General features: G+C 39.3%; 1 pseudogene; it reads right to left on the bottom strand.

The window, feature by feature from the left end:
* Nucleotides 1-17,350: 17,350 nt before the first annotated feature.
* LOC114609114 lies at nt 17,351-17,972 on the bottom strand (annotated as a pseudogene).
* Between the last annotated feature and the right edge of the window lie 4,236 nt (nt 17,973-22,208).

Here is a 22,208-nt window from a genome sequence, read left to right as displayed (position 1 = left end):
TAGGAGTTGGCTTTAAGAAGAACATAAATAACTTCCTTAAAGAAATAGAGAAGAACACAAGTAAACTGGTAGAATATAATTCAAAAATTTCAGATCTTATACATTTGAAGTTTTTTTAATGTATCTTATACATTTTAAGAAATTTCAAATCATATATATTTTAAGTTTCCTTAAAGAGGAAACATAAAAATCCCTTAAAGAATGACAGGAAAACACAACTAAAAGGTGAACTTATCAAATAAAACCATTCAGGATCTAAAAATTGAAATCAAATCAATAAAGAAATCACAAAGGGAGACAACCCTGAAGATAGAAAACCTAGGAAAGAGATCAGGAGTCATAGATGAAAGTATCACCAACAGAATACAAGAGATAGAAGAGAGAATGTCAGGTGCAGAAGATTCCATACAAAACATTGACACTACAGTCAAAGAAAATGGAAAATGCAAAAAGCTCCTAACCCAAAACATCAAGGAAATCCAGAACACAATGAGAACCCTAAACCTATGGATAATAGGTACAGAAGAAAGTGAAGATTCCTAAATTAAAGGGACAGTAAATACCTTCAACAAAATTATAGAAGAAAATTTCCCTAACCTAAAGAAAGAGATGCCCATGTACTTGTATACAAGAAGCCTACAGAACTCCAAATAGACTGGACAAGAAAAGATATTCCTCCTATTATCTAATAGTCAAAACACCAAATGCACAAAATGAAGCAAGAATATTAAAAGCAGTAAGGGGAAAGGGTCAAGTAAAATAAAGGCAGACCTATCAGAATTACACCAGACTTCTCATCAGAGATTGTAAACACCAAAAGATCCTAGGCATAGGTCATAATCCCAGTCCTGGCTATTATACTCAGCAAAATTCTCAATTAACTTAGATGGGAAAACCAAGATATTCATTACAAAATCAAATTTGCACAATATTTTTTCACAAATCCAGTCATACAAAGGATGATAGATGGAAAATTCCAATACAAGGAGGGAAACTACACCCTAGAAAAAGCAAGAAAGTAATCTTTCAACAAACCCAAAAGAAGATAGCCACACAAACATAACTCCACCTCTCAGAACAAAAATAACAAGAAGCAACTATCATTTTTCCTTAATATCTCTTAATATCAGTGGACTCAATTCCCCAGTAAAAAGACATAGATCAATGGACCGAATATGTAAACAGGAACCAACAGTTTGGTGCATACAGGAAATGCACCACAATGACAAAGACAGACACTACATCAGAGTAAAAGGCTGGAAAAAAATTTCCAACCAAATAGTTCGAAGAAACAAGCTGGAGTAGCCATTCTAACGTCAGATAAAATCAACATCCAATTAAAAGTTATCAAAAAAGATAAGGAATGATACTTCATACTCATCAAAGGAAAAATCTGCCAAGATGAACTATCAATTCTGAACATCTATTCTATAAATGCAAATGCACCCACATTCATAAAAGAAACTTTATTAAAACACAAAAAACACATTGCACTTCACACAATAATAGTGGGAGACTTCAACACCCCAATCTCATTAATGGACAGATCATGGAAAATGGATTTTCTTAAACCATTTGTTTTAATTTCATGTCAGAATGTTAGACTATAGATTGTCATGTGGCCCACACCATCTTGGACATCATCTTTTAAGTTCTTTTTGTTTTCTTAATAAAATAATATTTCTCTTGTCTGGTATTAAACACACTTATAAGAATGTCAAAATGTTTTAAGCAAATTCAAAATGTTATTACAGTTAAAATTAGTCTTCAGAGACTGGTTGCTAAGATAAAGTATTTGAGCAGGGGGTTGAGAGTTTATGCTTTATGGCCTAGCAGGAACAGGCAGATAGCTGCAAGTTAGTTATTTTCTAAATTCTAGAGTTAGAGTGAACAAGGTGGTGGTGATATATGCTTTATTCCCACAACTCAGGGACAAAGCTCAGTTACAGTTCCTAATTGGTTATGTTGGTCACTAGAAAAATCATGAAGCAAGTTACAGATCATGATAGAAACACTCTATATAGTCAGTAGAAAGTAACTAATGTCTAGGAGGGACAGGAATGAAGAGCATCTTTCACCTCTGCTATTATGCTCATTTCCATTCATGTAGTCCTGACCAATATTGAACCAATTTATAAGCTAATTATGGATATCATATTTATTTATGAATCTGCAACTGGGGACTCTTTTTAAGCAAAAATAATTCCACCAACATTTGCCTCTTGGCTACTATTGCAAGCACTTAACATAAATGGAGACTGACTATACTTTTTTTTTTTTAGGTTTTTCGAGACTGGACAGGGTTTCTCTGTGTGGCCCTGGCTGTCCTTGAACACACTCTGTAGACCAGGCTGGCCTCGAACTCAGAAATCCACTTGCCTCTGCTTCCCAAGTGCTGGGAGGCATGTCCCACCACTGCCTATTCTCTTTTTAAAAAACAAATATAGACATTTTATAAAGCATGGAGAACCTTATACTCAGTCATTTCTGAACACTCTATGGTCATCAGGATGCTACTCACAATGTTCAAAAGCAGAGACCTTCGCAAACTTCCTCATGGAAGAAAAGGAATTACAGTGGAACTGGTGCCTGTCTGAATTCATTCCTTTATGATAAGGATGTGGTAGCAGAGTGTCATGCCCACCTCACCAGCAAGGAAGACGCCACAACAGGATTCTTCTTCACGCACTTTATTGGGGAAATACTCTTGATTGCAAAGCGAAAGACCCCGAAGCTCGAAATAGGTGCTGCTTAAATAGCTATCACAACTGTGTATAAGCGTTTAATTGGCGTTTCTTACAAAACTTCATTTGCATACTGCTCAGGAGGGTGAGGAGACATGTCTGAAAGATACGCATGCTCACAGCAGGTGTTTACAACCCTGAATACAGTTGTTTTCCACCTCAGACACAGGAAACAGGCACCATCTTGTAATGGCAGCTCCTTACATCTCCCCATATTTTATTTTTTAAGAGCAGGCACTGGCCAATGTCCCTGTCTTAGGCTAGTTGATGTGCCCCCATAGCCAGCACCAACAGGACAAAACTCCAATAAGGAAGGGTGAGTTCCCTGTCTTAGGCTACGAGGGTTGCACCCACGCCTGGCATTCTATATGAAAGAGAATGTGCACCCAGGTCGCGGCCACTTGCTATTCCCGTCATGGGGTTGACTCACAGCCTTTAATCCTGGATGGTGTCCCTCTGGCTTGTGGCGTCAACCTACTCCTGTCATTGGGATCAATGGCAACTGGCCTTGAGAAGAGAATTACAGATCTTTATGAAGAGCTGCTAGCCACACTTGGGGGGATGTACCTTGTTCAAGGGCTAGCAATGCTTGAGTAATTAGTACTTTGTCTCTTCTTTGACAAAATTTAAGCTTGCAAAGCAACCACAGACACAATACCAATCCACAGCAAACTGCAGCCCCAAAGAGAACTACCCCATCCATTCCTTAAAGTATGAAAATGCTGAAGTTAGCCAAGAAGTAAAATCTCCCACAGTGATAGGATTGATGCGGGTTCCATTCAGTATGATAATCTCCATCAACAGACGATTCTGCAACCACTCTGCTTGCTGAGACCAATTGCCTCTTAAAAAATTAGACAACAGGTTACCATCTTTAAAAGTAGAATTATCATACTTCAATGGGGTAATGCACATGTGTTTAGTATGACTAACATAACTTAGCTGTACAATATCTATAATCTCTTCCAATTTGCGTTGAAGAAGGTCCACTCTCTGATTAACCAGAAGAATACCAGAAGTGAGATGAGCATTCATTTGATGCTGTGTAACCAAAGCATCTGCAGCTCTTTCTACTAAAGCCTCAAAAGTTTGAGCTGCATTTACTTGATTGGCCATTGCTATGCCTGCAGTCACAGCAGCTGCTGCTGATACTGCTATAGCAGTCACAATTGCAGCTGTAATACCAAAATCTCTTTTTTGTCTAAATAAAGTGGCTATAGGAAAATCTTCTGGATCTGCTTCCATGGGAATTGGCACAAAAGTAGCTATATGTACTATTAAGGCCAAAGATAAAGAACCATTCCAGCATTCAGCTAAGTAGCAGGTAGTATTACTGGCGCTACAGCTCAGAAAATTTATATTATTTTCAAACTCAGTCAATATAAAGAAAAAAGGAGGTGAAACACATACGGGGGCAGCTGGGGCAGATGCATTCACCAGCTCGCCATTCACCTTAACCCCATCCAAATAAGGATAGCTATTATTAGAGCGGGTGGCTGAGATATTTTGTATCACATGATATAGACCTTGCATAGAGACAAATGCAGAAAGGCTAGTACTGGCTCCAGCTATATTTGTTAATATCCATTGATAAAAGGGCCATATAGTTTGCCTTCCTGTTCGAATACCAGTCCTGTTGATAGTAGCCCATTTTATAGGAGGTGAAAGGGCAAACCCTGAAGCAATCTCCATGTCAGGAGATTCTCTAGATTGACATGGCATAAAAACTGGAGGAAAAGATAGATCAGTGGGACACCAAGGCAAAACTTTCTTGTATGTTGCATTACAGGTGGGCCATTGTGATTTCCAAGGTGCGGTAACATTACTCTGGAGCAACATGGTAGTTATATTTAATAAGGCCCCGTCATTATTTGAAATATTTCCTGAACCTACCATCGTACCAGCTGACACCTGCTTTAGTGCCTCAGCCAAGACTCCGGTACCAACCTCGTTAAATGTGACAGGATCCACCCAATTTGTTAACGTGGCATTCCTGAGTATGATACACGGAGTATGAGCTTTAGCCTTAGTAGTAAAGCAGAGAGTAAAATTCAATGGAAATGCAGTGGCATTGTATAAAACAGGCTCCTGTCCCATAGGCATCGCACATGGGACTTCCATAAAACATTGAGTAAAAGTAAACAATGGCAGCACAGTAGAATTGGCATGAATGGGCATAGGTAGAGGCCAAGATCTAACTATTGCCCATAACTGAATACTTAGCACTTCTTCATAAGTCATCATGACTAAAAGTGTCCACCACAGCATCTTCATTCTTCTTAGAAAATGTCCTTGGCTCTGCAACAATTCTGGTTAATCTCACTGGCACCCAGATAGGATTTTCTTCATTCTGTGGAAAAACACAAACAGCTCCCCTGGATCTTGTAAGCACTGGATCCAGGCCTTTCCATGAGTCTGTCAATACATCTTTCCATTTCACTGTTTCCCGTGTCTCTTCCACAGGATTAATATGCCTGTCAGCAGCAGTCAGCCCCTTCTCATCCAGTTTTAAAAAATTAAGTGTAAATAGAGTTAGAGACAGGGCTGCTTTAGGAGCCAGTGATGATTCCATAATTCCCCCTTTTTGTTTTTGCAGATACATTTTCAAAGTCAGATTGGCTCTTTCAATGATGCCTTGACCCTGAGGATTGTATGGCAATCCAGTACGATACTGCACTTGCATACACACACAAAATTTTACAAAAGTTTTAGCTGTATAAGCAGGCCCATTATCAGTTTTTAACAGATGCGGTTTACCCCACGCTGCCCAAGCTTCTAAACAGTGGGCAATAACATGAGAAACCTTTTCTCCAGCCATAGGCGTAGCATGGATAATGCCAGAGCAAGTATCTATAGATGCATAAATATATTGTAATTTCCCAAAATGTTTAATATGTGTCACATCCATCTGCCAGACATCCAAAGGTCTAACTAAGACCTCTAGGGTTTACACCAATGCATGGAGGATGATAAAATTCCACACATTTCTGGCAGTTTAATGTAATATCCCGAGCTGCGGTTCTCGGAATACCAAATTTAAGTCTAAGAGTAGAGGCTGGGACATGAAACAGTTTATGAAATTCCTGAGCAGCTGTGATATTCGTCTGCATGGCAGGAAACACACATCGAGTAGCTGCATCAGCTGTGGCATTGCCTAATACCATGGGGCTTGGGAGGAAGGTATGGGCCCTAATATGTTGAATAAAAAATTTTGATTCCCTAAATAAAATATATTTTTGTATCTGTGCTAAAATGGAAGCTACCGGGCTGGTGGATCTTATTGTACCATTTGCCTCTAGATTTCAAACTGCATTTACCACATAATGGGAATCAGAAATAATATTTATGGGACCCGAGAAAGCCTTAAAGACCTCCAATACCACTTGACATTCTATCAATTGTGGAGTGTTGGGAGCAAATTTAAACTTCACAGGGTTAGCTAAACCAACCACATAGCATCCGATGCCTGACTTCGATCCATCTGTGTAGACATCTATTGCTTCTGGAATAGGAGCACTAGCAGTCACTTTAGGAAAAATTACTGGGTGTTTAGACACAAATTGCAACAATGGGTGTTTTGGATAATGATTATCAATAATACCTGTGAAAGAACATCTTAATACAGCCCACATATATACAGTAGCACAAAGCACTTGTACTTGTTGAGTCATATAAGGAATTATAAGAGTATCAGGGTACTGTCAAAAATGTGTTATAGAAGCCTGCAGTCCTTTTAAAGATAACTCTGCTATAGCTGTAGGATAATGATCCAAGGTTCTGTTTGGGGAGGCATGAGGATGTATCCATAGCAAAGGTCCACGCTGCCACAACACTGCTGTAAGCAATGTGACTGTGTCTAAAACACATAGGAAAATAAGTTCATTAGGCTGAACCCTCACTAATTGAGCTTGCTGTATGGCTTCCTCTACTTTCTTCAGAGCTACTATGGCAGCAGAGGTTAGTTTTCTAGGTGAAGAAATATGCCTGTCTCCTTCTAATATAGCAAATAAAGGCTTTAATTCAGCTGAAGGAATTTTGAGATAGGGGCGTATCCAATTACTATCTCCCAAAAGCTTTTGAAAGTCATTTAATGTTTTAAGGTGGTCCCTACGAATGGTAATTTTCTGTGGGGATACAAACTGAGGATGTATCTTAGTTCCCAAGAATGTTCCTATGTTGCCTTTCTGCACCTTTTCTGGTGTGATAAATAAACCTTTACTCTCAAATACTTTTATTAAATCAACGTAGGCAAGGCACAAGTCTTCATCCTTAAATCCACAAAGCAATACATCATTCATATAATGTCATATTCTAAATTTAGGATACTTATCTATAATAATTCTTAAGGCTTTTCCCACATATAACTGACATATAGTGGGACTATTAGCCATACCTTGAGGTAAGACTTTTCAATGATATCTATAATCCGGTTCCTCACGGTTAATGGATGGCAACATAAAGGCAAATCTTTGTCTATCTTCAACTACTAAAGGTATTGAAAAGAAACAATCTTTAATATCTACAATTATCAATTTCCATTCTTTAGGTAATGTTGATAAAAGTGGTAAACCATGCTGAATGGTTCCCATAACCTGCATTTGACTATTAATGGCCCTTAAATCATGTAGAAGTCTCCATTTTCCAGACTTCTTTTTAATCACAAAAATTGGAGTATTCCAAGGAGATTGAGTGGGTTCTAAATGTCCAAAGGCTAGCTGTACATCAACTAGAGCTTTAGCAGCAGTTAATTTTTCAGAGATTAGAGGCCATTGAGGAACCCACACGGCATCCTCTGATTTCCATGGTATGGGTATTGCATCCTCAATGGCCCCTAGGAAAAACCCAACCCTTTTGTGTGGGTTTGACCTTTGGTCTCAATAGGCTGGGAAATACCTTGATGAAACTTTCCCAGGCCAAGCCCAGGAATATATCCCATGTCTTTCATAATTTTCTGACTCTGAGCAGAGTATTCATTGGTTAGTCTTAATTCCATGCCCTTTAGGATGTCTCTTCCCCAGAGGTTCACTGGTAATGGTAAAACATAAGGCTGAAATCTACCTTTTCTTCCCTCATGATCTCTCTACACTAACTCTTTTGCACTTATGCTAGGAGTGACTTCATACCCCAATCCTTGCAATGAATGAGAAGCTTCATTAAGAGGCCATCCTGTAGGCCAGGCTTGACTGGCGACTATGCTCCTATCAGCTCCTGTATCTAATAGTACAGAAAAGGTTTTTTCTTCTATAATAATATCAAGCATCGGCCTATCATTCATCTCCACGGAAAGTCAAGAGATAGCGTTCCCAGTGGATCCTAAACCCTTTTTTCCCCTAAGACTATTTTTACAAGAAAATTGGTTATGTAGACTAGGTAGTATAAGAAGCTGAGCTATGTGATCTCCCAGGGAGATTGCCACTATCCCTCTGTGCGCGGCACACAAAATTTTCACTTCTCCCTCATAGTCAGAATCTATTACTCCGGGTGAGACTAATAAACCTTTAAGTATGGAAGAGGACCTTCCCAATAGAAGGCCCACAGTATCATGTGGAAGGGGGCCACTGAAGTCGGATGGAATAGGCTGAAACCCCATTTGTGGAGTCAGCACTATTCTGATAGTGGCGCGGAGGTCCAGTCCTGCCGAACCCGGAGTGGCTCGCAGCGGTTCTCCGGAGGCCTCAGTGACACTTGAGTCTGAGTTTTGAGTGCCCCATACATTTGCGGGCCCTGGGGATGTGGGCCCCCCTGTCAGTTTTTTGAATTGTGCTTGGGTGCATGGTCCCTAAGAAATCTTCCTTTCCAATCCTTAACTGACCTGCATTCATTTGCCCAATGGCAAACTTTCCTACATTTAGGACACACGCCAGGCTGTCTTTGATTATCATTCTTAGCTGATTTTCTTTTTGGGCAGTCCCTACACAAATGACCTGGCTGGCCACATTGAAAACATGCCGTATGCTTTTGAGAGCAGGAAGCTGCCAACACTGCTGCTGCTAGTCCTGCATTAGATAACGGCCCTCCTATCTCTCTACAAGCTTTCATCCATGCCTGAAGGCCCTTGCTCTTCCAAGGTGTTATAGCATTCCTACATTTCTTAGTACACTGCTCAAATATCAGTTGTTCTATTAATGGCATAGCAGTCTCAGCATCCCCAAAAATTCTCCCAGCAGCCTCCATCATGCGAGCCACAAAATCTGAAAAAGGCTCATTCATTCCCTGTATGATCTTGGTTAAATTTCCTGATACCTCACCTTTATTAGGCAGACTTTTCCAGGCTTTTATGGCCAACTGATTAATCTGTTCATAGACTTGAAGTGGATATGCTGTCTGATTTACCTGCCATTGACCCTGGCCTGAAAGCATATCAAAGTTCCACTGTGGCTGATCATTGGCTGCGTTAGTCCTAGCCTGAGCTAGGTATTGATCATGATAAATAGATTTCCAATCCAAGTATTGTCCCATAGTGAGACATGCCTTAACTGTGCTTCTCCAATCTGCAGGAGTCATTGCTGTATAGGCGAGCCTTTCTACCTGTGCCTGAGTAAAAGATGCATTTACCCCATATGCTTTCACTGACTCTGCAAGGTCCTTTAATTGTTTATGTCCCAACGGCTCATGATATCTAGCATTAGTATTGGGGTCTTGAAATACTGGAAATGCTGCCGCCAGTTTTCTTCTTATAGCTGGCGTACAAAATGATATTCCTGTATCGCCTCCATCACAGCCACTCACCTTATTTATTACATCATATGATAGTGGTGGTGCAGAAGGCAGTTGATTGAGGCCAGGCCCATAACGGTCTTGCTTATATGCGGCCGCTGCCTCTTCTACATCTAGTTCCTCCTCTGGATCTAACTCTGAATCCTCGGAACTGTCTATTTCTAAAAGTTCAAACTCTTTCAGAGGTGGATAGATGGATTTTGGCACCGTTTTCGCCTCGTTCTCCTTTTTCTTTTCCTGTACCTTTTCTGATTTCTTTTTTCTACTTGCCCCTACTCTTATTTCCTTTTCTGTTTCAGACATACTATCTTGATGTTTAGCCAGTGCTCACTGTCCTTCACGTACTGCCTTTTCACAACGCTGATCCTGAATGCATGCCTTAACTAGTTTCCACAGTGGCCTCGTTCCTGCTTTTAATTTTCCTTTCTCTGATTCTCTCTGAATATCTCTTCCTAATTTCTCCCAGCTACCAATGGTTAGCGACCCAGTTGGGACAAACCACGGATCAATCCAATCTATTTCATCAAAGAAGCCTTTTAATGTAGTCTCTGATACTTTCAGTCCTCGTTCTTTCATAAGCTCCTACAAGGCTTTAATGACAGGCGCAGAGTGTCCAACTCCCATGTTGCTCTTTTATCTACAAGAGACTGATACACAGGTCAGCTTGCAAGGTTATCTACCCCCGTCTTACAACCTCTGTCAGAATGCTACTCCCAACAGATGCACTCATGCCCTGGGCGATGACAATTCAAGCAGTAACAAATCACCAAAACGAAAATGAAAACAAGCAGTAGTATGACTGCAGCAGCCACCAGATGAACTCCCAGAACCAGCATGTCTTCTAGGGGCTTACTGGTACCGCCATTCCCATGCGCTCAGTTCTGAATTCTCTCGTAGCTAAATTGGGGGTCCTAGCTGGTGCCTTGTGATGTAAATTCCCGGGTTTCGGCACCACTTATCATGCCCACCTCACCAGCAAGGAAGATGCCACAACAGGATTCTTCTTCACGCACTTTATTGGGGAAATACTCTTGATTGCAAAGCAAAAGATCCCGAAGCTCAAAATGGGTGCTGCTTAAATAGCTATCACAACTGTGTATACGCATTTAATTGGTGTTTCTTACAGAACTTCATTTGCATACTGCTTAGGAGGGTGAGGAGATATGTCTGAAAGATACACATGCTCACAGCAGGTGTTTACAACCCTGAATACAGTTGTTTTCCACCTCAGACACAGGAAACAGGTGCCATCTTGTAATGGTGGCTCCTTACAGCAGAGGAATTTCTGCCTTCCTATATTTACTTACCTGCGATTTTCACTCATCTCTAGCTGCCTCAAAAGAGGAACCTATTGAGCTGTGGAAATCAACAGATTAGTCCCAATATTTAGCTAATGCATGGTTTACTGGTGATTCATTAACAACTGATTAAACCAAAACTAAGTGAAACCACCAGCCTTTGATCAGACAAAAGAATTGTGAGTACTGAGGAATAAACTACAAAATCAGTGCAGCACTATTGGCCATGATACAAAGAGCTAGAAAAGCAAAAAGAAAACCTCTTACTTTCTCCAATTGAAAGTGGGTATTCAATAGTATAGCTATATAGTTATATGGTTGTAAAAATGAAAAACCACTAATTGGCAGAGACATGGAAAAGATATCTGTCTATGAATGCATGGGTAGAAATAGCAAAGCTAATCAAACACATCAAACTTTATATAGCTCATACAGGGAACACAGAGAAAAAGTCTGAAAATTATGAAATACTGAACAAATTGGCACTGTGCTTAATTAAGATTAAAATAATAATCTTTGCCAGGGAAGACATTCAAAATAAATTAGTAGAAATTACATATTGGACATTCAAAATCTTGTAAGTTTACACCAGCAGTAAAAACTAAGGACAGATGGAGAACAAAACAAATAAGGACAACACTATGAGAATAATTATTTTAGGAATCCATAACCAGGTGGGTGTTCATGCCTTCAATCTCAGTACTTCAGAGGCATAACGCTTTAATGTCAATATTTAGGAAGCAGAGGCTGGCACATAAGAATTACAGTGTTTTAAAATCATATGCTGTTTTCAAAAGGCAGGCAGAAATTCAAACTGAATTTCCTTTGTGATCTAAAAATTGAGAGTTAAACTTTGAAATAGATTCATATATATATATATATATATATATATATATATATATATATATATATGCACAGAAAGAGATGAATATATATTTTAGGTGCATTTATCCAATATGCTATATTTTAGCTTCAAATTTCAAATGAATTGTTTCTCAGTTGAATGATAAGAGTTTTTCTAATCCAAAAAATGTTTTGCCTTAGGAAATATATAACCTGTCAGATAAGGAGTTAGGGTTGTCTCAGGGTTTCATTTTTATCTTTCCGGAAGAATATTAATATGCAACTAAAAAATCTGGAGACCTCTGGAGAAGTGAAACCTCTGAAGGGAAGGCATGGGTTAATAGGGGAAAATGTCCTAAGAAAAAGAATAAATTGGCTAAGTGGTATTGCCCATTTTGTCTCTGCTGCCTTCTGTGTGTATTCAATAAAGTATTCTTACTTAACTGAGATTGGTGTACCCAGGGTCTCTGTGGCAATTCCTAGGTCCCAACAGTATTGCCCACATCCATGTTTTTCTCTGCTTCCCTATGCAAACGTAAGTGGCAAACAGTCTTTATGTAATCCCAAGTCAATTCAAAATTAAAGTTGGCATGGGGTTTAGAGTGTGGCTTTCTCTTTCTCTAAACTCATGCAGACTTGTTAATGAAAACCCAAAATCCCTATCTCATATCAGAAGAGACACCTATCATTGATAGAGGAAAACCAAAAATAAGGGACTCTTCCATTGACATTAATCTCATAATATTTTGGTTTTTCATTTGACTCTCTAAGTCTTTTCTTAAAGTATCGATATTAACTCAAAAATCTATAAGATTGTTTACACACATACACACACACACACAAACACACAAACTTTGTGTTCAGATACTAGTGTTCATACTGAGAGGTAACTAATTCTAGAAATGAGCTTCATCTAGGTTCCGATACTTGTTTTCAGGTTTGAGGCTGAAACATGTAAATAGGAACAAAGTTTCACATCTGGATTGACTTAAAAATTGTGTCCACAAATTTTTCTGAGATCTGTTGAATACCTTATATAAAATGTTTAAGATTTCTACCATTCCTATCAGTAACATTTTAGGTCACTGAGAAGATGATGGGGCCCTGAAATGACAATCCCACCTGGATTGTGGTAATGCTAACCACTGTGAAAACTGACCCAAGCCCCTTCTGCTGCCAGGTTCTGCATGAGCAGTGGATATCTTTGGATTGACTGCCGTGTTCTATCTAGCATGGACTGCCCCTTTGTTTGCAAATATCACCCAAAGACCAGTTTCACACTAAAAACTACTCAAGACATTCAAATTGCTGAGTTCTTATAGGACTGAAATGAATATTTTACATAAATTGAATTTCAAAACCTTAATCCTAAGACTCTCAAATTCAAGGAAGCTGCACATTGTGGAAAGCTTGGAAGAAATAGATCCATTATTGTAAATAGTTTTACTGTGTGAGATTTAAAATCTTTCATTTTTATTTAGACAGAAATGTTCCTCACACTTTATATTTATTGGAAAAAAAACTGTTTCTTGTTGTTGTGTGGCTCAGCCATAGCACATACCTTTAATACAAGAGTTTCTATTTTTGTAAACAGGAAAAAATGAAGTGAACCATACATCAAGAGAAGAAAAAGTATTGTCAGGGAGTACACATAGAGGAAATAGAAACATAGACAGTAAGATAAAGTCAGGAGGACAGATTAAGAGTCACACAGAAAGAAGAGAGGAACATTCTGTTTGAAGGGTTTTACAGATGGAACAGAGAAGGAGAGATTTCATTTCTATTGGGGCTGTTGGAAGAGGAGAAAGGTAAGCTAGGTTCATTCTCTGCCTCTCTAAGTTTGTGTTTCAACCAAGCATCTGGCTCCCATCTTTAGTTGTTGAATCAAACATTTGAAATTGTGTTAAAAACAAAACTAAAGCCCAAGTGGGTCAAAACTTCAGCATAAAACCAGATACCTGAAGATCACAGAAGAAAAATGGAAGGATACCCTTGAACTCATTGACACAAAAGGTTTTTTGGACCAGAGCACTGACAGCACAGAGATTCATAATTTCATAAGGGACCTAAACTGAATAGCTTCTGTAAGTACAAAGACAGTGTCATTCCAATAAAGTTGAACCATATAGAACAGGGAATTTTTCTTAGGAACAAAACACCTGATAAAGTACTAATCTGCAAAATATTGAAATAACTCAAGAAGAGATATATCAAGAAGGCAAATAATCCAATAAAAATTGGGGTACCTAGGGAGAATTTTTTTTAATTATCTTTAAATTTTTAAATTTTTATAGTCCAGTCCTTATCCCGCTCCAGGTATGCCCTCTGACACTTCATCATCCCACTCTTCACCCCCATCTCCAAGAGGATGTTCCCACCCCTCAGCCTCACTCCCTGGGGCCTCAAGTCTCTAGCCAGTTAAGTGCATGTTCTTTCACTGAGGCCGTCATGGATAATAAAACTTTCATCTTGGATTCCATGTATCTCCTGGAACCTGGGACTTTCTTGCGTACGTGGGACTCCACTGGCAGGAAAAGTCCCTGGGGGCTGCTCCCCTGCTGCCCTGGTCTGGGGGCCTCCTGCACTACCGCACCCCCACAGACCACTTCCGCACTGCTCCTGGGACTCTGCTGCCACCCTGGTCTGCGTGTGGCCCGAGCCACCTCCCGTGCGAGTGTTTTCCTTCATATATGTGTTAGGGGTGGGGTCGCCTTGTACCTGCTAGTGTATGCTGCCTGGTTGGTGGCTCAGTGTCTAAGAGATCTCAGGGGTCCAGGTTAACTGAGACTGGTGGTTTTATGGTGTTGTCCTCCACAACTTATTCCAGCCTTTCCCTAATTCAACCACAGGGGTCAGCAGCTTCTGTTCTTTGGTTGTGTGTATGGATCTACATCTGTCACAGTCCTGCTTGTTGGGCCTCTTAGAGGGAAGCCATGCTAGGCTCCTGTCTGTAAGCATATAATAGAATCAGTAACAGTGTCAGGCCTTATAGGCTCTCCCTGAGATGGATCCCAATCCAGGCCTATCACTGGATGACCTTTCCCTCAGTGTCTTCTCTGTTTCTTATCCCTGAAGTTCTTTTAGACAGGAACAATTCTGGGTAAGTTTTTGACTGCGGGATGGCAACCCCATCCTTCCACTTGATGCCCTTTCTTTTTACTGGAGGTGAACATTACAAGTTCTCTCTCCCCACGGTTGGACATCTCATTTAAGATCTCATGCGTTGAGTCCTGAGGTGCTTTCACCTCCCAGGTTTCTGGTATATTCTAGAGGATCCCAACCTGCCACCTCCTACCTCTGAAGGTTGCCTGTTTCCATTCATTCTACTGGCTTTCAGGGCTTCATTCTTGTTCACTGACCATGTTCCACTTTTCCTCTCCCTGTCCCCTACCCAACCCAGGACCCTTCATCTCTTTGCTTCCTGTGCTTGCTTTTTTTCCCTCCCAAGTGGGGTTGTTAACCTTCTTGAGTTCTGTGGGTTGTATCCAGGGTATTCTATATATTTTTGGCTAATATACACTTATCAGTGAGGACATACCATGCATTTCTTTTTGGGTCTGAGCTACCTCACTCAGGATGACATTTTCTAATTCCATCCATTTTCCTGCAATACTCATGATTGCCTCATTCTTAAAAGCTGAATGGTATTCCATTGTGTAAATGAACCACATTTTCTGTATCTATTCATCACTTGTGAGATATCTGGATTATTTCCAACTTCTGGCTATCAAAAATAAGGCTGCTATGATTGTGGTGCAGCATGTGCCCCCTGTGGCATGTTGAGACATCTTTTGGGTATATTTCCAGGAATGATATAGATGGGTCTTCGTATAGATCTATTTCTAGTTTTCTGAGGAATCCCCAGATTCATTTCCAGAGTGGTTGTATCAGTTTTTAATCCTACCAACAATGGAAGAGTGTTCCTCTTTCTCCACATTCTTGTTAACATATGCTGTCACCTGAGGTTTTGACCTTAGCCATTCTAATTAATGTAAGTTTGAATTTCCCTGATGGCTAAGGACAGTGAACATTTCTTTAACTGATTCTTAGCCATTCAAGGTTCCTAGATATGAATTATGTTTAGTTCTGTACCCCATTTTTTATTGGATTGTTTGGTTTTTGGAGGTTGTTAGCTTCTTGAGTTCTTTATATATTTTGAATATTCACCCACTATGGGATGTGGGGTTACTGAAGATCTTTTCTCAATCTGTAAGTTGGCATTTTGTCCTGTTGACTATGTCCAGAAGCTTTTCAGTTTCATGAGTTCCCATTTACCAATTCATGATACTAGTGCCTGAGCCATTGGAGTTCTATTTAGGAAATTCTCCCTGTGCCAATGAGTTCAAGGCTCTTTCCCACTTTCTCTTCTATTAGATTCAGTGTATCTGGTTTTACATTGAGGTCCTTGATCCATTTGTACTTGAGCTTTGTGCAAGGTGACAAATATGGATCTATTTTCATTTTTATACCTACAGACTTCAAGTTAGACCAGCATCATTTATTGAAGATGCTTTTTTTTCCCCATTGCCTATGTGTAGCTTCTTTGTCAAAAATCAAGTCTCCATAAGTATATGGTTTTATTTCTGAGTCTTCAATTCTATCCCATTGATCAATCTGGCTGTCTCTGTATCAATACCATGCAGTTTTAATCACCATTGCTTTGTAGTATAGCTTGAGGTCAGGGATGGTGATTCTCCTAGAATTTTGTCTATTGTTAAGAATTGCTTTCACTATCCTAGATTTTTTTTCCAGATGAAATTGAGAATTGCTCTTTCCATATCTTTCAAGAATTGTGTTGGAATTTTGATGGGGATTGCATTGCATCTGTAGATTGCTTTTGGTAGAATGGCCATTTTTATTATGTTAACCCTACAAATCCATGAGCTTGAGAGATCTTTCCATTTTCTGAGGTCTTCCTCGATTTTTATTTCTTGAGAGACTTGAACTTCTTGTCAATTGTTTGGTTAGAGATACCCAATATATTTCATATTACTTGTGGCTTTTCTGAAGGGTGTCTTTTTTCTATTTTCTTTCTCAGCTCATTTATCATTTATATAAACAAAGGCTACTGATTTGTTTGAGTTAATTTTATTTCTGGCCACTTTGCTAAAGTTGTTTATCAGCCGTAGAGGTTTTCTTGTAGAATTTTTGGAGTCACTTATGCATACTATCAAATCATCTTCAAATAGTGATAACTTGATTTCTTTTTTGTCAGTTGGTATCCCCTTGATCACTTATTTATTTATTTATTTATTTATTTATCTTTTGTCTTATTGCTCTAGCCAGAACTTTGAGTACTATATTGAATAGTGAGGAGCCTCGCCTTGTCCCTGATTTTAGTTGTAGTTCTTTAAGTATCTCACCATTTAATTTGATATTGGTTGTTGGTTTGCTGTATATTGCTTTTGTTATGTTTAGGCAGATGCATTGAATTCCTGATCTCTCTAATACTTTTAAACATGAATGGGTATTATATTTTGTCAAATGCTTTTCCAGCATCTAATTAGATGATTTTTTTCCTTTGAGATTGCTTATATAGTGGATTACATTAACGGAATTTCATATATTGAACCAACCTTATGTCCCTTGGATGAATCCTACTTGTTCATGGTGAGTGATGGTTTTGATGTGTCCTTGAATTCAGTTTGCTACAATTTTGTTGAGTATTTTTGCATCAATATTCATAAGTGAAATTGGTCTGAAGTTCTCTTTCTTTGTTGGGTCCTTGTGTGGTTTAGGTGTCAGGGTCTCCTGAGTGGCAGTGATGGCATGGACTGTGGTCATGAGCCTTTCCAAGATGCCAAAGTTGTTATGAATGACCTTGGCCAGGAGGGCTAAGCAGTTGGAGGTGCAGGATGCAGTCATGACAATTTTGAGTGAGTTGTTACATTTCTCATGGTTCAAACACATCACAAACATGGGGACATCGGCAGAAAGGGCAGAAATGACAACCTTTTGACCCCACTCTTCAATGGGCTTTGGCCTTCCCCATGGTGGTGAAGATGTTGGTAGACTCCACAGCATACTCAGCACCAGCATCACACCATTTTATGTTAGTTGGATCTCACTCCTAGAAGATGGTGATGGGCCTCCCGTTGATGACAAGCTTCCCATTCTCAGCCTTGACTGTGCCATAGAATTTGCCATGGGTAGAGTCATACTGGAATATGTAGACCATGAAGTTGAGGTCAAGGAAGGAGTCATTGATGGCAATAATCTCCACTTTGCCAAGTGCAGAGCAGAAGGCAACCCTGGTAGTCAGGTGCACAAATCCATTCACACCAACTTTCACCACCTTATCTACAGGATGAGGCTGGCACTGTAGGAGGAGATCTAGCTGTCTCTGCAACAGGGAGGAACAGAGAGCCATATCTCTCCCTTTTCATTTCTAATTTCATTAATTTGGATACCGTCTCTGTGCCCTTTAGTTAGTTTGGCTAAGGGTTTATCTATCTTGTTGATTTTCTCAGAGAACCAGCTTTTGATTTTCTTTCTTTCTCTTTGTTTCCATTTGGTTGATTTCAGCCTCGAGTTTAACTATTTTCGGCCTCCTACTCCTCATGGATGTTTTGTTTCTGTTTGTTGTAGGACTTTTAGGTGTGCTGCTAAGTTGCTAGTGTAGGATCTCTCCAATTTCTTTACAAGAGAACTTATTGCTATGATTTTTTTCTCTTAGCACTGCTTTCATTGTATCACAGAAGTTTGGGTATGCTGTGAGATCATTTTGATTGAATTCCAGAAAGTCTTTCTTTTCTTTCTTTCTTTCTTTCTTTCTTTCTTTCTTTCTTTCTTTCATTCTTTCTTCCTTTCTTCCTTCCTTCCTTCCTTCCTCCCTTCCTTCCTTCCTGTCTGTCTTTCTTTCTTCCTTTATATCTATCTGACCAAGTTACTAAGTAGCGAGTTGTTCTGTTTTCATGGTATGTGGGTTTTCTGTTGGTTTTGTTACTATTGAAGTCTAGTCTTAGTCCATGGTGATCTGATAGGATGCATGTGATTATTTCAATCTTATGTATCTGTTGAAGCTTGGGTGTGACCAATTATATATCCAATTTTGAAGAAGGTTCCATAGGGTGCTGATAAGAAGATATATTCTTTTGTTTTAGGGCGAAATGTTCTTTATATATCAGTTATATTCATTTGGTTCATAACCTCTATTAGTTTCACTGTGTCTCTGTTTAGTTTCTGTTTCAATGACCTGCCCATTGGTGGGAGTTGAGTCTTGAAGTCTCCCACTATTATTGTGTGGAATTAAATGTGTGTTTTAAGCTTTAGTAAACTTTTTAGTAAACTTTTATGAACTTGGTTGCCTTTGCATTTGGGACATAGATGTTCAGAATTAAAACTTTCTCTTGGTGGATTTTTCTTTTGATTAATATGAAATGTCTTTCCCCATCTAGCTTGATAACTTTTGATTGAAAGTCTATTTTATTGGATATTAGTATGTCAATTCCTGCTTGATTTCTGAGACCATTTCCTTAGAAGACTTTTTTCCAGCCTTTTACTCTGAGGTAGTGTCTGTCTTTGTTATTTAGGTGTGTTTCTTATATGCATCAACATGCTGATCGTGTTTGCTTCTTCAATCTCTTTGCTTATGTGTTTATATTGGGGAATTGAGTCCATTGATGTTGGGAGATATTAAAGACAGATGATTGTTAGTTCCTATGATGTTTGTTGTTTTACTTGGCATTGGGTGCATGCTATTCTCTCCTTTTGGTTTTGTTGTGAGATTATTAATATCTTGTTCATTACTTGGTGTAGCTATCCTCCTCATGTTTGAATTTTCCATCTAGAATCTTTTATATTACTGGATTGGTATATAGATATTATTTAAATGTTAATCTTTCCTGGAATATTTTGGTTTCTACATCTGTGATGATTGAGAGTTTTGCAGGGTATATTAGCCTGGGCTGGCATCTGTGTTCTCTTTGGGTCTGAATGACCTCTTTCCACGCTCTCCTGACTTTTAGGTTCTCTGTTGTGAAGTCTGATGTATTTCTGATAGGTCTATCTTAATATATTACTTGGCCTTTTCCCCTTATAGCTTTTAATACTCTTTTTTTGTTCTGTGTATTTAGTGATTTGATTATTATGTGACAAGATGATTCTTTTTCTAGTCCAATCTGTTTGTTGTTCTATAGGCTTATTGTACAATTATGGCTATCTTTGTTTTTAGGTTGGGAAAGTTTTCTTTTATGATTTTGTTGAAGATGTTTTTGGGTCCTTTGTGTTGGTAATCTTTGCCCTCTTCTATTCCTATTATTCTTAGATTTGATCTTTTCATTGTATCCTGGATTTCCTTGATGTTTTTAGTTTGGACTTTTTTTATAATCTGAATTTTCTTTGAACATTATATCAATATCTTCTCCCCTAGGCCTTGCTTGGAAATCAAAAAAATCCAAATGAGGATACATTGGTGCTACTCTGGGCAATGTGGCTGCTGATATAAAGGTGAAACAAGGTCATTTTAAAACTCAAAAAAAAAAACCATCCCAATAGTATTTGGGAATAAAAATTCCCAAATATTACAGACTGGGATGTTTTGGTCTTTCTCAGCAAGATTCATGTGGCACCTATTGGGAAGAAGCAGATGGACTCTTAAAGGGTGAAATGCTGATTATGTAAATTATACAGATAGATCCACTATTCGTCATGGGATCAGTAGGAAACATGTTCTATCTTCAGCCTGGAGAATTTCACCACTGTTTCCATTGCCTTCTGTACACTATTGATACTTCTGGACTTTGGCAGTACTAACCCACAGGACAGGTATGATAGTTTGATTGCTTAAGAGAAGTTGGACAGTATGTTGTAGATAGAGTGTGTCAGTTCTGGTATTTACTGAATACTGGTGCTGACATGTTTGTCATTGCCTTGAAACACTGGGCTACTAATTGAGTCAAAGTCAAGTCTGCCAATCAGTTTCCTGATTAAGGGACTGCTTCTCCAATACTGCAGATGACAGAAACTCTTAGATGCTGTCTTAGTTAGGGTTTTTATTGCTGTGAACAGACTCCATGACTCAAGCACATCTTATAAAGTACATTTAACTGGGGCTGGCTTACAGGTCCATTACCATCAAGGAAGCAGCAAGGCAGCATCCTGGCAGATGTAGGGCTGGAACTGCTGAGCATTCTACCTCTTCTTCTGAAGGCAGATAGGAGAAGTCTGGCTTACAGGCAGATAGGACAAGGGTCTTAAAACCAAGGCCCACAGTGACACGTTTTCTCTAACCAGGCCATATCAACTCCAACAAGGCCACACCTCCAAAAAGTGCCACTCCCAGAGCAAAGCATACTCAAACCAACATATTCCACACCATGACTACCATAAGCTTGTAAGAGTCTATGGCGACCATATCTAGCCATAACATAATGTAAAGTGCATTTAGTCCAACTTCAAAAGTCTCCATAGTCCATAGCAGTCTTAACAATGTTAAAAGAACAAAGTTCAAAATCTCTTCTTGGATTCCTCCAATCACTTAACTGTAATTCCCAAAGCAAGACAGGAAACCAGTTCTGCAAACTCTGAACTCCACATCTCCATGTCTGATGTCAAAGCAGTCTTCAGGTCTCCAACTCCCTTTTAATATTTGTTGACTGCAACAAGCTTCTTTCTCCTAGGCAGGTTCCACTCTCTGTTAGCAGATTGCCTCAGCAGATAGGCCAAGACTCTGGCATCTTGAATATCTTCAGGCTTCCAAGACAACTTCAACATTGCAGCTTCTTTTTCCAACATCTCAGACCCACACACAGTCTTCTGTGCTCCTCCAAAGAGCTTGGGTCACATCTCCAGCTCTATCTTCTCTAGAACTCTAGAATCCCCTCTTTGACTCTATTCTAATGCTGCTGCTGTTCTTGGTGATCAAGCTATGGTACTAGCATCTCCCATACACTGGGGACTTACACTGCAACTAGGCTTCATCAATATCTTTCTAAAGGCTCTCTTCATGGTGCCAAGCCTCAACTTCCTTGCATGACACATTCAATCCTGGGCCATCAACTGCAACTGATGTTTCACTTCCACTAATGACCATCCCTAGCCTCTCACTGTGCCAAGGCTCAGCTTCCTTCCATGTCACCTTCATGCCTTGAAAACCAGTACTACCTGGATGATTTTAATATGTTACTAAATACAGCTACATCAGAAGGTACAAGCTTGTCTAAATCTGAAAAACAACTTCTTTGTGCTCTCAGAAAACACTTCCCAGATGATTATACCTCAGTGATGCTGGTCTCTCCTTTTTACTATTAATATCTCTAGCTAACTAGCATTAATTGTCTGTGTAGTCCCTTCTATTCTTGACTCTAAAGCCAGAGGCACACATCTGAAGCTGCAAAGTTCTGCTGCTTACTGGGGCTAGAACAATGCCTCTTCTTATTCTATTACCTGATTTCTGTTTTCCAACTCCTTTAATACCTAAGCATGACTCTCCTGAAACTTTCTCTGTAGATTGACCTTGAACTCAGAGAACTGCATGGCTGTCTCCTGAATGCTGGGATTCAAGGTGTGTACCACCATGCCTAGACTTAAGCTTTAATCTATCCAGAACTTGCTCTGTCTCAGCATGGTCTTGAACTTTGAGATCTTCTTATCACAGTTTCCTGAG

This window comes from Grammomys surdaster, unplaced genomic scaffold, assembly GCF_004785775.1.
Source record: "Grammomys surdaster isolate TR1022 unplaced genomic scaffold, NIH_TR_1.0 125946, whole genome shotgun sequence".
NCBI classification, from domain to species: Eukaryota; Metazoa; Chordata; class Mammalia; order Rodentia; family Muridae; genus Grammomys; species Grammomys surdaster.
The sequence above is the reverse complement of the archived record's forward strand: the minus strand, read 5'-3'. Positions and strand labels throughout refer to the sequence as shown.